Source organism: Schistocerca serialis, chromosome 1 (genome assembly GCF_023864345.2).
Source record: "Schistocerca serialis cubense isolate TAMUIC-IGC-003099 chromosome 1, iqSchSeri2.2, whole genome shotgun sequence".
Classification (NCBI taxonomy): domain Eukaryota; kingdom Metazoa; phylum Arthropoda; class Insecta; order Orthoptera; family Acrididae; genus Schistocerca; species Schistocerca serialis.
In genome coordinates this window covers 145268653-145287258 of record NC_064638.1, presented here as the reverse complement: position 1 = coordinate 145287258, position 18606 = coordinate 145268653, and positions in this window count along the sequence as shown.

The following is an 18606-nucleotide window of genomic DNA, read 5'->3' as shown; positions in this document are numbered from 1 at the left end:
GTCAAAACTCGCCTTGCTGCCTACATAGCTAACATTTTTAGCTACAATGTTTTGCCGTGTAGACAGTGAACAGTTGCAGGCTTATGTACAATTGGGAGGTGAGTGATTGACGTAAAATGGATGATGCCTGGTTGGACCTTAATGAATATGCAAACGTTCCATGCATGTTTCATTTCGTAATGCTATTTGTACGGGTGTAGCGGACGCGGTCAAATGTTATAATAAAAACGGTACCAAAATACGGATAAGGCATAAAAACGATTACGAGGGTATTTCAGATAGGTTCATTCGATTTCACAGGACTATATTTTCTACTTCAATGAAGCTAGAAACTTGGGTAAGTTTTAACTTACACGTGGAAACTGAAAGTTTACCTTGCCGTCACTTATAATTTGCAGGTTCCCATCACTTCTCCTGGTGCCACTGTCTCCTTGACTTTTGCTCTATCGAACTTTTTCCACCCACTCCACATCTTCGAATAATATGTACAGGGTTTTTATTATTCATATCCGCAAATCGAGCCAGTATAGACGGGAAACTACACTCATGCTCATAAATTAAGGATAACTGCAGAATGTGGTGCCACACAACGTAGCACTACACAAAACTGGCGCTAATGGCATAGGCACATAGGGAACACACACGACACTGATCTGTAAGTCCACGGTATTGGTGATGAGTTGAGAAAACAGTCCCGAAACACATCTGCTACAAAACGCCACTGTTTCCTGCGCATGTACCTCGACATCAATATGGGATATGATCACCATGCACACGTACACAGGCCGCACAACGGGTTGGCATACTCCGGATAAGATGGTTGAGCAGCTGCTGGGGTATAGCCTCCCATTCTTGCACCAGTACCTGTTGGAGCTCCTGTAGTGTCCTAGGGGTTTGAAGACGTGCAGCGACACGTCGACCGAGAACATCTCAGACGTGCTCGATGGCGTTTAGGTCTGGAGAACAGGCAGGCCACACCATTCGCCTGATATCTTCTGTTTCAAGGTACTCCTCCACGATGGCAGCTCAGTGGGGCCATGCGTTATCATCTGTCAGGAGAAAGGTGTGACCCACTGCACCCCTGAAAAGGCGGACATACTGGTGCAAAATGACGTCCCGATACACCTGACCTGTTACGGTTCCTCTGTAAAAGACATGCAGGGGTATACGTGCACCAATCACAATCCCACCCCACACCATCAAACAATGACCCGTATACAGGTCCCTTTCAAGGACATTAAGGGTTTGGTATCTGTGTTCTGGTTCACGCCAGATGAAAACCCGGCGAGAATCACTGTTCAGACTCTACCTGGACTCGTCCGTGAACATAACCTGGGACCACTGTTCCAATTACCATGTACTGTGTTCTGGAGACCAGGCTTTACGGGCACTCCTGTGACCAGTGCTCAGTGGAATGCACCTTGTAGGTCTCCGGGCGAATAAACCGTGTCTGTTCAGTCGTATGTAGACGGTGTGTCTGGAGACAACTGTTCCAATGGCTGCGGTAAGATCCAGAGCAAGGCTACCTGCAGTACTCGCTGGCCGTCTGCGGCACTGATTGTGAGATATCGGTCTTCTTGTGTTGTTGTACACTGTGGACGTCCCATACTGTAGCGCCTGGACACGTTTCCTGTCTGCTGGAATCGTTGCCATCATCTTGAGATCACACTTTGTAGCACACTGGGGCTGTGCTGTGTTTTACCAGCCTCCAGTCGTCCTAGTATTCTACCTCTCATATCGTCATCAATACGTGTTCTTTGAACTATTTTCAACACACAGTCACCATTAGCAGTTCTGAAAACGTCTGCACACTTACTCGCTGCACCGTACTCTGACATGCCTCAACACACCTCTGTGTATGTTGACTGCTGCCAGCGCTACCGTGCGACGACCGGAGATCAATTGCACCGCATGGTCATACCCCGAGGTGATTTAAACACGCAAACCGAACACCAGAACGTTGTTTCACCATGTATCATCATTATCCTTAATTTATTAGCATGAGTGTATTTACTGTATGGGTACCCAACTTTATAGGAATGATGTTCAGACTGTGTGCTGCAGGACTTGCGCTGTTTGTAGTGTAAGTGTCATGACTTCGCGCTAGGCACAGACACTGGCAACGTAACTCGGATCCCAAAGGCCGAAGACCCACAGCGTGAACGGTACACATTACTGTGACCTGCTTCGCCAACATATGATTGCTGGCCCATAGAAGCGAGGTGTTCTGGACTCAACCGTTTTGATGCTCGACGAAGCCCCAAATGTGGAAAAACTGACTCGTTGGCCGATCGTTCCAAACTGCGTGGCCACCATCATTAGATGTGATCCCGCGCAGCTACGGTCCTAGCTGAAGGACAAGGTTTATCAATAGGATGCTAACACACCTTGGGGATCAAGACGAGCACAGTGAGGGAGATCCCACCTGAGGCTCTTGGGCAGCAGTAGGGCCATCTCCAGTGCGCTTCCAAGCTGTTGTGGATGCAGATGGTCGTCGCAGTTAGGAACGTAAACATTGCGAGCAATTAAAAAATACTACCCACCATTGTAGAAATTAAAGGGTCTCCCTTACGGTGGTCTATTCGTTATTTCTCTTCCACATGTTCTTAAAAATGTTTCGACAAAGTTTCATTGTCCCACAATCACTAGTCTTCCATAGGAGCCCTCTCAAGCAGCGTACGTTTAGTCATAAGCACCCTGTACTCCACCTCGCTTCCTGTATCTGTCTGCTGTCCCCCTCAAGAATCCTGTATATATCTTATCAAATTCTCCTCTCTCCTCTTCCACGATGAACACTTTAGTATCGAAAGAGTAGCGCCTACAATCCAACAACTACCAACAGTGACCGCCCTCTTCACCCACTCCCTATATTAACTGGCGATCAAAGAAAATAATCCAACATACATATATACACATGTGAACGCTTATCTCTCCAGTCTCCGGTTACACACTCTGATAGCTCGAGTCTCGCCACTAGGGGCGCTGCCGTCGGTGACACTGCATTGGTATCGCCAGTCATATGCCGCCAAGCGATAGTCCTTGTATCCTTCCGCGACCTAGATATACAATATGGTTCAAAATTTCTGTTTCTAGGAGTTTAGAGATGGCGTAGTAGACTAAGTTTAGATGAGGAACCCATATACAGAAATGATACCCCATTTCACAGCTCACACACAAGCTGAGAAGGGGCCGCCATCGTCAGTCCCTGGTGTAATTATGACGTCACATAACACATTGGTCTGACTTCAAGAACAGCTGTGAGAAACTGCATTCGAAACCAGGAGGCTGGTCTGTGGTGCTCCCTGGATGCACTGCGCTCTCGACTTGGCAGAGGACGTCCTTCGTAACGTAGAAAACTCAAGAACAAGTATTCGAAACATCGCCCATGCCATGTTCTCCTACGGCTCATTGTCTCTGCTGTGCGCGTACCGTGAAGTGGGAGATTTAAAAGTGATCCAATCTTCATACTGATCTTACATCCAAAAGATATGTTACCAGGGATGGTTTCCTTATTAAAATTTCATCTACAAAAGTACCCTCTACAACCCCTAGAAACATGTAATAGGAATCTGAATTACAGTGTATGTGTTGTTGCTGCATATCAGCTCTGTGGCCAAGACTGACCATCCAGTCCCTCAATATAGAGCGCCCTACATCGAGCTCCTGTTCCAGACGATGCAACCCGACATGCAGGCCATGCAGCACAATACCAAGTTTCTCCTGCATCCGCTGACTCACCCAGGTTTTGTCCTATCCCAGATGACGTCGAACAGCCGACCACAATTTTGGGCCTTCGATGAGACTATCAAATCTTGGTCAGCCTTCTTCCTATTGCTAAACCGTATATCGTGGGCTCCACGATGCATGAGCACTCTCATCGTCAAGGTTTTGGCCTCTTCTCTCCTGCCACTGTTGTATACAGGGTACAACGAAAAACTGTGGCAGAAATTGCAGGACGCTTTCCTCATATGTAGACGAACATCGGTCTGGGAACACTTTGTTTCCATGTTACAACTGATTTTCTGAAATGAGTTTCAGAGAGAACAGATTGTAAATTTTTACAATCGGCGTGTATGGGCGGACGTCAGTCTTCATGCAACTGTTGAACCAAGTCAACAATAAAGATTTACCATCAATATTGTTGGTGACAGGTGGGGCCGCACTTTCTTCCGCCCAGGCTCAACAGAGAAAGTTTTCATAATTTCGTAGAGAATGTTCTACCGTGTAGATGTAGATGTAGATCTGTTAGCAGATGTGCCTTCAGCTGCACAAGAAAACTTTTACTTCATGCAATATGGAGCATCTCCTCATTTTAGTGTTAATGTCCATTGGCCTCTAAATAACAGATTTTGTGACAGATGGATAGGTGGAGAAGGACCAGTTGCCTGGCCTCCATGCTCTCTGGACCTAAAACCACTGACTTTTATTTGTGGGGGCATCTGAAAGCTGTAGTGTATGTAACCCCAGTACAAGATGTTCAAAGTTTCTGTTCACGTATTATGGAAGGCTGTGTAACCATACATACTACTCCAGAGATACACCAGCACACCCGAGATTCCCTATAATGGTGGGTTGATCCATGTATCAATGCCCAAGTGCATATCGAACATCTCCGGTGAGAAAAAGTTGAGTATGTTCTGCTCGTGCATTGTATCCGATTGTGTCTTCCATGTTTAACCAGTACGATAAAACGAACTGTAACTTGGAAACAAAGCGTTTCCTGACACAACTTGACATAACACAACTTTTTCATTTATGTGTGAGGAATGTGTCCTGCAACTTGTGCCATACGTTTTTGTTACACGCCTCAGTCTCTTCATGCTAGGGTCGACCTTACCTCCGTTCCCTATGCTCACCTATGAGGCCACCTCACAGCCTGCTATGCGTCTGTGTTCCACACCTCTTTAGGCGCAGCTTCATAGTTCAGTCCCCCTGCTTGTCCTCTCCTCCTAGACCCTCTGTGTCCTCCTTTGACACAGGTGTCATTGACAGAGGCTCCAGCAGCTGTTGATGCACAGGTGTTGCTTCAGACACCTGCAGAGATGCTTTCGCCTCCTCTGAATGTGACCTCTAGTGCTGCCACCACCATTACTGCAGCCAGCCCCATGGCCAGCAATAAAGACACAGCTTCCAGCACAGTCTCCTGGTGTGGCCTCTTGCACCACTGACACGTATACTGGCTTTATTTCCTCTGTGTCAGACCCTATTGATGCCAGCCTGGTCAGCACTGGCTGGGTCAATGCCGGCCCTGTCGATATCGGCCTGTTTGTTTGATACTATGGTGATTAGTTGGGCAACTGCAATGACATGTTCTCCCCTGTTGCCCTTGATGCCAGTCACAGGTTTCATCTTGTGCCTCTGACCCAGCGTCCTGTGCTGGTGGCATGACTTTCTGTGCCACTGGGACTGGCTCTTGCACCACTGCCACGGCCTCCTGCATGTCCTACACAACCTCCTGGACCACCAGACAGCCTCTTATGTCGCTGTCACAGCTCTCTGTGGCACCAGCAATGATTCCTGTGCCACCAGCCCTCTTGACACTGCTCCTCCTGTCAGCAGGCCTCTCAGTGCCAGGCCTCTCAATGCCGGTATTCTTGACAATGGCTCTCTCAACTGGCCCTTTTGACACTAGTGCTCTCTTCACTGGCTGCCTCATCGCCAGCCCTCTCGTCACCTGACCTCTCATCGCCAGCATACTCCTCATTAGCGCTCCCTTTGTCGTCTCGGTTGATGTGTGACTTGTCATGACTGGTCCTGCTGACAACGATGCCAGCTATATCTGCTGGCCCTGTCACCACTGACCCATATTCCACGTTAAGTAATTGTTTGACAGGTAACAATCTCGCATGCCGCGGATTTATTGTGAGTTCCCATCTGGTATTTTTGGTGTTGCCCTCAGGGAAGATCTCACAAACACCTCTGGAGCTCAGTTGCCACAATGAGCCACACAGCTGTCATTCAGCAATGCCGATCCAGCACGCCTTCTTCCGCCACAGCCATCTTCACACTGGCAGTCGCCTCCCTTGTGTGGCCCCATCCTCTCTGAGATGGCATCAACATCTAAGGGGGGAGGGATATAATATTATAATGCTAGCATCTATGGTCGAACTGCCCTTCATTCAGTTGCATATAGTGACTGTCAGCCTTGTCTGTCCACTCACTATATGGGCTCTTGCGATCGCAGCGAAACAACATGAAGTACACTTAAATACGTGGGATCATTTCCCCTCTTGTCTCCAGCAGACGCCATATTTTTGAGTGGCGCAAGTCTCATTACAGGGGGCACCGACAGCACTGGCATTACATTGTGGCACCAGTCAAGTACCTCCATGTGATGGACCTTGTCTCCCTCCGCAACAAATGCTGCATAGGTTGATGGCTAGCTGATCTAGGCCATTTGCATTTTGGGAGTCACTCTGTGGCCAAGTGCCAATCATCCAATCCCTCAATATAAAGCTTCCGTCACCAAGTGCAGTAGTAACCCAGCAGGAGTCGCTACATGGCCAAGTGCTGACTGTCTGTTGTCAATGGTCTCTCAATACAGAGCTGCCCTTGCCAAGCTCACAAGTCTTTCTGGACTGACGTTCGCCTGCATCTTAAGATCGAGGAGCACATCACCAGCTGTGTGTCAAACCACTAGATCGTGGCTGAATCTCTCCTCTGCACCAATGTGCGGGACATCACCTCCACGATCGTCTCCAAACTATCACTTCGCGGTGCACCACCTACTGCGGACTTCACCAACAACCAAAGGCCAAGCATCAAAGATTTGGTGCCTCCTCTGTATCTCTTCATGGGTCGTCGTCTCCATCACTTTTCAAGCTCTCTGCTTTACAGGATTTCACCTTAGCACTGATTTATGCCATCTACAACCTTTCCAGTGTATAGTGATGGAGTCTAGGTCTGCACCAGGTTACACACCTACAGACTACTGCTCTGTCTGTTTATTGCGAAAAATTTATATGTCAAGACACTATTGTTATAGTTGAGTTAATAAAGTTCATTGTTCTACATCTACATCCATACTCCGCGAGCAGGGTACCTCGAGTACCTCTATCGGTTCTCCCTTCGATTCCAGTCTCGTATTGTTCGTGGAAAGAAAGATTGACGGTATGCCTCTGTGTGGGCTCTAATCTCTCTGATTTTATCCTCGTGGTCTCTTCGCAAGATATACGTAGGAGGGAGCAATATACTGCTATACTCCTCGGTGAAGGTATGTTCTCGAAACTTCAACAAAAGCCCGTACCAAGCTACTGAGCGTCTGTCCTGCAGAGTCTGACACTGGAGTAAATTTATATGTCAAGACACTATTGTTATAGTTGAGTTAATAAAGTTCATTGTTCTGGCAACTTATAGTGTGGCGTTCCCATTCAGTCACGAACACAAGAAACAGCTTCGGATTTCTTACAGTTCTCTAAACAGTGGCAGCCTGATTATGAGATCCTATTCTGTGCTGCATCTGTACCAACACATCCTCCATATCTTATTCCACCCATTCTCCACATCCTGTCGCTGCTAAACCTTAACCATCAGCACTGCTTCACCATGAATATCACCCAAAGATCTGCCAATCCTTCCAGCTTCAACAACGTACTTCTGTTCTTCTCCATGTGAGGGCTCTCCTCATCCTTCCCCCTTTTTTCCTCCCAAAGATTTCTTCGCACATTATTTCCTAATCGGTTTTCTTCCAACAATTCTCCTCGCTGTTCAATTCCTATTCTGCCAGTAAAGTGTAACATGAAATACTGTGTGTTTTTGATTGAAGATCAGCTATGTCCCGTGGCCACTCTCACCCTGTGGTGTTTACAATTTTTCTGGCAAATTAGTATTTATAGAGAAACATAAAACTAATTCGAGCATCAAATTATGATATTACAGAAATTTCATATAGCTGCTTCTTGCAAGCCCATTGATCACGAAATGCATAAAAAGTTTCAACAGTGAACCAAGTTAAAGAGGATGTTAAATTTGGAAACGTGTTCATTCTCTCACTCTGGCTGTCACTACTGTATAGCGTGAGCATAAAGTGTATACTTGATTACAGTAAGTAATTTCTAAGGAACTGCGCCAGGTACAGCTATAAAACTCGTTGCGAATGAGAGCTTAACTCACTAACATTTTTCATGGATGCACTCTCATATGCCTATTTGGTTTCTTTCTTTCCAAATGATAGCTTAACTGGCAGCATCTGACTTTCTTTTCTCTCTCTCTCTCCGCCCCCCCCCCCCCCTCTCTCTCTCTCTCTCTTGTTACAGGTGGCTTTGTGGAGATTACACAATTTTTTTTGTGATTTCATGAAACTTGGTCGTCTATTACAGTACAGCGTCATTTCTGAAGTGCCTATGGTTGTGACCTCAGAGAAGTGAAGGGCATGAAAGAATGGTATGAAATGTTTAAAGGAACTGGCAGTGTGAACGACCGTGCAGGACGGGGTGGACATTGGGGGAATGACGACAGTGCTGATACTGTGAATATAGAATTTCAGTGTAGTCTGCAGAAACCAGCGCGTCGTTTTTCCAGAGACACAGCAATACCTCCGAGCACTGTGTCAAAATTTTTTTACTAATGACTGCACTTGCCTGCGTACAAAGTGCAAGTCTGGAAAGCTCTGTAGTCAGATGACAGGCTCAGACGTGCTGGGTTTGTTAGGGACATGCTGCAACGAATCGATGCAGACAATGACTGCCTTAATAAAGTTTTATTTTGAGGGAGCTACTTTTCACATACCTAGGAAAGTAAACGGGCGTAATGTCCGGATCTGGAGGTCGAAAAACCCACATATTCCGGTACAGCAGATAAGGGACAGACCAAAAGTGAATGTGTGATGTGACTTACTGCACAGCACAACTATGGGTGCGTTCATTTTCACTCAGTCTACCGGTAAGCATACGATTCACCTGGACCTTTCGAAACGTTATGATGCTCCTCAGCTACAGGAATTTCGGTCATGACTAATGTACGAACAAGTGTTGCACGGCCACACTGGGGGTGGTTCTCTTCGTCAGTCCTTGACTGAAAACATTCCGGCCATGACTGCCCGTTCCGGCTGCCGATTCAGAGGTCGTTCTTATAAAAAATAAAAGAGACCTTCATTATTGACAAAAACGATGGAAACAAAAATGGAGAAGAGGAATTTAGGTCTGCATATTGTTCGTTTCTTCTAGTGATGTTTCAGTAACCATAGAAATGTCACTATATACGAGGATTGGAACTTAAATAGTGGTAAATATTTATTCACAACCGATACAAAAGAATTACATGTTTGTACCTGTTACTGTCCTTCAAAGTAGTCACCAGCGTTGTGTAGAATCCGTTGCCAGCGATGTGGAAGGCATAGTATATCGTTAGCAGAGACCGTTCTGTTGATGGTGCGAATGGAGCGGACTACTGGCTGTCGAATCTCTGGAACAGTTCTGAAGCGAATACCACGAAGCCAAAACTGAAACTTCAGTTCAACGAATGGCGTCATTATGGGTCGCCGCGAAAGTCGAAAGTGCGTCAGACCCCAGTATGGTGAAAGCTATGGTGATTCTCGTGTGCGACTGTGATGGTGTTATCCTAACGCATTACGTTCCTCCACGGCAGACCGTCAGTGCACAGTATTACTGTTCGTCTCTGGAGCATCACCTGCGACCATATTTGTGAAAGAAGCGGCGCCATTTTCTGTGCAACTCACCCATTATTTAGCACGGCAATGCGCTTGTAAATACACCGCAAGCTGTGGCTGATCTGTTTGGTCGATGGGACTGGGAAGTACTGTACCATCCACCATACTCCCCGGACTTAAGTCCTTGTGATTTTGATTTGATTCCGAAGATGAAGGAATCACTTCGTGGCATTCGCTTCAGAACTGTTCCAGAGGTTCGACAGGCAGTAGACTGCTCCATTAGCACCATCAACGGAATAGACTCTGCTAACGGTATGCTACGCCTTCAACATCGCTGGCAACCGGTTGTACACAACGCTGCTGACTACTTTGAAGGACAGTAACAGGTAAAAACATGTAACTCTTTTGTATCGGTTGTGAATAAATAGTTGCCACTATTTAATTTCCAACCCTTGTATAAAGGACAGAGGCAGTCGTATGAAACGCTTCATCCTGTATAACGTATTGCGCAACATATCACCATGGTATTAGGCCAAATTTTATGTAGACTATTCATGCTAGTTCGTGCCGACTATCTATGGGGCGTAAGTGACGAATAAAACATAAATTAAGTGCCTGTGGCTTACACAAAACCCGGCTTGTACAAAATGGCGCTTGAGATTTTGCATGTTGTTCATCCTTGTAGGAAGAGCTCCTTCCACCTAATTCAGTTTCTCTGCTCAGAGGCAGAAGTTCATCATTAATCGAATCTTTCCATCGTTCAAAGGCATTACAACGAAACAGAGGAAGCTGACAAGATGGCGCCAAGTTGTAATTAGACGACTTTGAGGAGTTCAGGCTGTAACTATTGTACGATCAGAAGATTACCGGATAAAGCGACAGAAATCAGTCGCCTTGTATTAATTGCAGGGTCTAGACGTATTAAAACGTTTTATGCTGTACAGAGAAGGGTAACATCTAGAACATATAGAATTTACCCCGCCACCAACTAAAAAGCACCTTATTCAGCGTAGTCAATCATTCCATGATACCAACTTTTAATTCGACTGATAAGTACAGCTAGTAACGTATGTCGTCGTTTCTAACCATCTTGTAACGCTGAAAGTTTGACTTATGAAAGATTGACTCACTTTCTAGCAGTCAGACAAGTCTTACGTAATTTGTTACATGTGGTTTACGTATTGTTGTGCAGGGGTGTCACAACTGTGTTTTGTGCTAAATAGGTGAATAATAGAGGCCAGGATTATTGCACGTGTAAAATGTAAAAATCGAAATATATTTAAAGTCAAAACCAACACTCGTCTTTCGTTATACAACTTCTTCTTTGCTATCTACATGTACATCTACATCTATATGGATGCTCGGCAAATCACACTTAAGTGCCTGGCAGAGTGTTCAGCGCACCATCTTCACAATAATTCTCTATTATTGCACTCTCGAACAGCGCACGGAAGAAACGAACACCTGAATCTTTCCGCGCGAACTCTGATTTCCCTTATTTTATTTTGATGATCGTTTTCTCTCTATGTATGTCAGCGTCAACAGAATATTTTCGCATTCGGACGAGAAAGTTGGTGATTGAAATTTCGTGAGACGATCCCGCCGCAACTAGAAACGCCTTTGTTTAACGATGTCCACACCAAATCCTGTATCATGTCCGAGATACTTTCTCCCCTACATATTGATTATACAAAACGTACTCGATGCCCTCCGTTAGTCTTGTCTTGTAAGTAACCCACACAGCGCAGCAATACCACGAAAACAGGACGGACAAGCGTAGTGAAGGCAGATTCTTTACTAGATCTGTTGCATCTTCTAAACGTTCTGCCAATAAATTGCAGTCTTTTGTTTGCTTCCTTACAACATTTTCTATGTGTTCTTTTCAATTTGTGTTATTCGTAATTGTCATTACTAGGTATTTAGTTCAATTTACGGCCTTTCGATTTGATTGATTCAACGTGTAACCGACGTTTAACGCATTCCTCTTAGCACGTCACACTTTTCTTTATTTAGGGTCAATTTCCAAGTTTCGCACCATGCAAATATCTTTTGTAAATCGTTTTTCAATTTTTTTATCTTTTAACGACTTTACTCGATAAACGACAGCATCATCCGCAAATAACCTAAGATGGCTGCTGAGATGCCTTCTGAATCTTGTATATAGATAAAGAACACGAGAGGGCATGTAACACTATCCTGGGGAACGCAAGAAATCACTTCTATTTTACTTGAAGACTTTCTGTCAGTTAGTGCGAACTGTGACCTCTCTGACGTGAAATCACGAATCTAGTCACATAACTAAGACGATGTTCCATAAGCACGCCATTTAATTACAAGCTGCTTTTGAGGTATAATGTCAGAATTCTGGAAATCTAGAAATACGGAGTCAATTTGAAATCCATTGTCAGTAGCACTCAATACTTCGCATGAATAAAGAGTTAGGTGTGTTTCACAAGAACAAGGTTTTCTAAATTCGTGTTGACTGTGCGTCACTCTTCGAGGTAATACATAACGTATGAACACAATCTATGTCCGAAAATTCTGCAGAGTATCAACGTTAATGGTAAAGGTCTGTAATTTAATGGATCAATCATATTGCCTTTCTTGAATATTGGTGTGACCTGTGAAACTTTCCAGTCTTTGGGTACGGACCCTTCGTCGAGAGAGCGGTTGTACATGATTGTTAAGTATGGAGCTATTGCATCTGCATACTTCGTCACTGTGTAGTTATATTTATATATATTGATAGGACCTGTCTAACACCTACGATGAAATAGACTGCCATTGGTAATTCAACTCGAAGTGCTGTTCAGTAGGACTGTTCAAAGGCAAAGTTAACAAACATTTACAGAGACCTGCAGGTTAACCTGAAGATTCTACTAACTGGTTGTCTCCAACTCTGTTGTTACCGGACATGGAACGTTTCTCACTGATTGCTGTGGACGAGGTGGTGACTGGAACGTATCCTGTGGCATCAAACTGACCTCGTGTCCACGTGTCGGTCTATTTCAAGACAGACCCCCAACGGTGGCACGAAGAACTCCTTTGGCCGTGTCTCGCTACTTCCGTCCCGTTTGTGTGGCCAGCGATGCTTCGATAGCAAGGAGCATAGTTGTGGTGTTGACATCAGACGCCAGCGCTTCCCCTATCGATTACACCATAGGTATCATCACAACAATTCGGACAGTGATTCACATCAGTCCTCAAACTAAACGCGACTGATGTTCCAAAATGATTCATTCACACTTGTGTGAAGTTTTTTTTTTTTTTTTTTACGACTAATCTTCACAACTTAAGCACAGCGAGGAGAACTCCATGGAAAGTGGAAAGTAGGAGACAAATAATGACACGACCGAATCTGTGAAGCTGGTCACTATTCGTGACCACTTAGCTCAGTGGGTAACAGCACTCCTATGTGAAAGACACGGTTCTAAATTTTAATTCTGACTCTGTGAACAGTGTTTAATCTGTGATGAACATTCAAGAGTAGTGTTTCTTCCACTATGCCACATCTCGAGATATCACAACGTTTTACATCACACCCGATAAAAAGAAGGAACAGCATTGGTTTTTCCATCTGTTGTCGTTATGTAGTTCAAGAAAGTAAACTCTCCAACACGCCTTGCATTACAATCACTGCTGCTGCAGGATGTGTCATTTCGTATAGCCCCTGACTACCTTTTCCTGGACTCGGTTTTCTCAGCATTTTTCTTGAAAATCGACCTAAATAATATTAATGAACATTGATAATATGTGTAATTACAATCTGTTAAATTCATAAGGAACTTTGATGTACAGTCTTAGATTGTATACCTTGTTGCATGTGTACTGCAGGGGCAAGTATCAATATGCAATCTGCTCCTTAGGATGTTAAATGTTGGCTATTCAATTGCACTTTAATTTTCGCCCACAATATCTTTCGTTTCTAGACCCGCTCATTTACCTTTCCAATGTTCTACCAGATTGTCCTATGGTCAGGTTCGATTAGTCGAGCCAAAGTCTTTGCTTCATCTGTCTCTGGCACCACTGAGGCGTGTTTGTATCCCTGGTGCTGCTCGAGACTTCAGCCAATGTGAAACTTTCGCGGTTGTCTGGCCAGGAAGCAGAGTAGATTAGAACGGCCTCTCGCCTTTTTGATTCTATTTCCTGCTTTTGGCGTTCTGCTTTCTGCTTGGTCAGCATGACGCGGTTCGGAGTCCAGCAATATGAGATCCTTACAGTTACCTGCGCGGTGGTAAATAGGCGAGGTTTAGGTTATTTATATCGTATAATCAAAATATTCACTGAGTGCTTTTGCAGTCATTCCGAGCACAGAATTTGCAGTGAATTGCAACTTGAACTTGTATCCTTCTGCGTGATCATACAGAGGCCCAATGTTCGCTCATCCTTAGTAAAATAGAACCTGACATGTACTGTAGGATTGATTAATATCCACTTAAACCGTTGCATTGTGTATTCGTAATTATCATCCACTACTGCGTTATGAATAGTTTAATTGTTTTGGAACTTGTAATATAGTGCTTCTCTTGGTCATCAATTCGTGATACATATACTGTCAACCCGTGAGGTATTCGTGATCTGTCTGCAACAGTTCTGAGGACAACATATCGAATGTTTGTATATTTCTTCTAATTATTTTTTCAAATGTGTGACATCTTATGGTACTTAACTGCTAAGGTCATCAGTCCCTAAGCTTACACACCACTTAACCTAAATTATCCTAAGGACAATCACACACACCCATGCCCGAGGGAGGACTCGAACCTCCGCCGGGACCAGCCGCACAGTCCATGACTGCAGCGCCCCAAGACCGCTCGGCTAATCCCGCGCGGCTCTAATTATTTCGCTTAGCCTAAGTTATTTTTTTATTACATTCAGTATTTACATACTAGGATATCGTCACCTTATCCACACCTGTTGCTACAGTCTCTGTCGTATTAATGACCAACCAGTGCGCAAATACTCAAATAATTCAGAAGTACACTAATATTCCAGTCCATTAAAAACAAATATCCCATTATTTCGAGTGAGTAATTAACAGGTTCAGAAAGGTAGGTCACTTAACTGTGATTTGAGATTCTGGCAACTGTCGAAGACCACGCCTTGAGCTTTTTGTATATCAGTGATATGTTGCGTGGGACATAGGGTAGTGATGCGTTCCCTATCTGCAATAGTATGTGCAGATATTGCTTTTAGATTATGTCATGATCTCGTGATTTTATAAAACATTTCAGTTGCCAATCATTTGGAGTCTAGTTTCATTGATTATAGACACGAGAAAACAGCTTCATTGCACTGCCTTGGCTGTAACACGAAAGTATACACATTACCTACCTACCTACGGGGCTTATGCAACCCGCAATGCCTTCAGTTATCACATGCAAGATTTTCGTATTCTCTCACTAGCTGTTCATCCACCCCCGGTAGCTGAGTGGTCAGCGCGACAGAATGTCAGTCCTAATTGCCCGGGTTCGATTCCCGTTTTTCTCCGCTCAGGGACTGGGTGTTATGTTGTCCTGATCATCATCATTTCATCGCGATCGACTCGCAAGTTGCCGAAATGGCTTCAAATCGAAAGACTTGCACCCGGCGAACGGTCTACCCGACGGGAGGCCCTAGTCACACTACATTCACATTTTTCTCGCCGGGAGCAAACCCCTAGTAGCACACAAAAAATGAAAAAGACCTTCTGTAGGGAATTTAAAGCAGTTACATTTTGTACTGAGGTATGTTTGCGCTAGAGGCCGTAGTTTCCGAATTATTAAAAAAAAAACGCACAAAAGTGACCTTCAAACATATTTTTCTTGAATAACTCGAAAACTGTGGCCTCCAGCAAAAACGTGTCTGTGTAAAATATTTTACTACATTAAATTTCGTAAAAACGGTCTTCTTGATTTTCCTGTAGGACTAGTAGTTTGCACATAAGAAATGACAGAATATGAAAATCTCGCACGTGGTTTTATAAAGCGTTGTAGGTTGCATAAAACTCATACGTACAGGCTTCTGAACCACCCTGCATATTTCTTTGGATAGCATTTAATGGATGATTACTTACTGTTGGGTGCTATGCAAATTGCGTATCTGCTAAAAGTATGTGTGTGTCCTGTGACATTTTTTTATCATTTGTGGTCAGATCGTGTTTTAAATTGTATATGGGTTTATAAACACTCAGATTACATAGCACAGCGTAACAGAAAAGATTTTTATTGAATTACTCATGAGACTGGTTTTTTTTAACGCTGTACACTGCTTGCGATGTAATCTATTCTATGATTTCTGTTTGTGACACAAAACGTGAAGTTAATGATCTGCATACTGAATAAAAATAGAATGGTAGTTATTTACACGAAGTACAGAATGTTCCTACGATATTATTAATACTCGAATGCAATCTGAGTGCCTTACAGGTATAAGAGCAGCAAAACAAGATATGAAACCACATTATGGGAACACTCCATTCAAAACATATAGTGCGAAATACATTCATGTGCAAAGCTTAAGGATGAAAGTAATTTTCACATCACGCGACATTGTCGGATAACGTACCTCGTTGCACCTTGGACTGCATATAACAAGAACTGCTGCAGTGCAATACAGAAGGCACCTGAAAGAAAAACGCAATGAGACGAACGGAAATGATAGTTTTACTCAAATACAAAAATTAAACTGAAGTCACCATGATTGTTAATGCTCCGTGAACATTACAAAAGGGGGGACATAATTCTTAATAGCATGTGAGGTCATCACGGACGGCAACACACGCTCTGAAAAGTCTTCCATGCCGATCACAAGGCTGGTAAATACACTCATGCTCATAAATTAAGGAGAATGCTGATACATGGTAACACAACACCCTGGTGGGCGGTTTGCGGGTTAAAATCAAGGTGTGTTGGTGCATGCCATAGTACGGTACAGCGAGTAAATGTGCAGAAGTTTTCAGACGTGCTAATGGTGACTGTGTGTTGAAAATCCCTCAAAGAACACATATTTATGAAGTTATGAGGGGTAGAATACTAGGGCGACTGGAGGCTGGTAAAACACAGCAATCCGTAGCATGGGCCTTCCGTGTGCCAAAAAGTGTGATTTCAAGATTATGGCAACGATTCCAGCAGACAGGAAACGTGTCCAGGCGCTACAGTACGGGACGTCCGCAGTACACAACACGACATGAAGACCGATATTTCACCACCAGTGCCCGCAGACGGCCACGCAGTACTGCAGGTAGCCTTGCTCGGTACCTTACCGCAGCCACTGGAACAGTTGTCTCCAGACACACAGTCTACAGACGACTGAACAGACATGGTTTATTCTTCCGGAGACCTGCAAGGTGCATTCCACTGAACCCTGGTCACAGGAGAGCCCGTAAAGCCTGGTGTCAAGAACACAGTACATGGTCATTGGAACAGTGGTCCCAGATTATGTTCGCGGACGAGTCCAGGTATAGTCTGAACAGTGATTCTCGTCGGGTTTTCATCTGGCGTGAACCAGGAACCAGATACTAACCCCTTAATGTCCTTGAAAGGGACCTGTATGGAGGTCGTCGTTTGATGGTGTGAGGTGGGATTATGATTGGTGCATGTACACCCCTGCATGTCTTTGACAGAGGAACTGCAACAAGGAAGGTGTATCGGGACGTCATTTTGCACCAGTGTGTATGTCCGCCTTTTCATGAGTACAGTGGGTCACACCTTCCTCCTGATGGATGATAACGCACGGCCCCACCGAGTTGCCATCGTGGAGGAGTACCTTGAAACAGCAGATATCAGGCGAATGAAGTGGCCTGCCTGTTCTCCAGACCTAAGCGACATCGAGCACGTCTGGGATGCTCTCGGTCGACGTATCGCTGCACGTCTTCAGTCCCCTACGACACTTCAGGATCTCAGACAGGCTCTGGTGCAATAATGGGAGGTTATACCCCAGCAGCTGCTCGACCACCTGATCCAGAGTTTGCCAACCCGTTGTGCGGCCTGTGTACGTTTTCGTGGTGATCATATCCCATATTGATGTCGGGGTACATGCGCAGGAAACAGTGGCATTTTGTAGCACATGTGTTTCAGTACGGGTTTCTCAACTTATCACCAATACCGTGGACTTAGAGATCTCTGTCGTGTGTGTTCCCTATGTGCCTATGCTATTAGCGCCAGTTGTGTGTAGTGCCATGTCGTGTGGCTCCACATTCTGCAGTTATCCTCAGTTTATGAGCATGAGTGTAGTTTTTGGGCTAGGGTACTCCATTCCCCCTCCAGCGGGGTTGACAACTGCCAGATAGTCGTTGGTGCATGTTGCCGCGCTGCAATACGTCTTGCCAACGCATTCCACATGTGATCGGCGGGATTTCAGTCAGAGGAACGGGCAGGCTAGTCTATTCTCTGAATACCCACTCGTTTCAATACCTCTTCCACGTGGGCTGCTCCATGCAGTCACGCATTGTCATCCTTAAAACTGACGTCATGGCCGAATGCACTTCTAAAGACATGTAGATTGAGAAAGGGCACAATGTCATAATATGAGTAGTGTTGACCGGTAGGTTTATCGTGTCCAAAGATTTGGGGGTCACTATACCCAAGTAACAATACGCTTCCTCACGCCATAGTACCTGGACCACCAAAACGGTATGTTTGACAGTGTTCGTAAGTGCATTTTGTGTCTCACTTTTCCTCATATGAAGGTACGTCGAGCATTGTCTAACGTTATGGTTTTGGTGGATTTAAACATAAGCACATTCTCTTACTAGGCACCCCAGAAGAACTAAACATATCCAGCTGTGGTAAAGTAACCATTTTGGCTTGCGAAACTTAGCTAAATATTTGACGAGCATTGTTCATTAACGTGTTTCATTCGTCCGTCTTCTCCCAATATTCTTCAAAGTTTGTCCAATAACTGCGATAATCTGTGCATATTCATTCATACACTCAAAGGCAAAACACGATGCGCCACGAAGTAATTACCCGAATGGGTTTGCAATCTGTAGATGTACCCTACACGTAAAAATAAGCAAA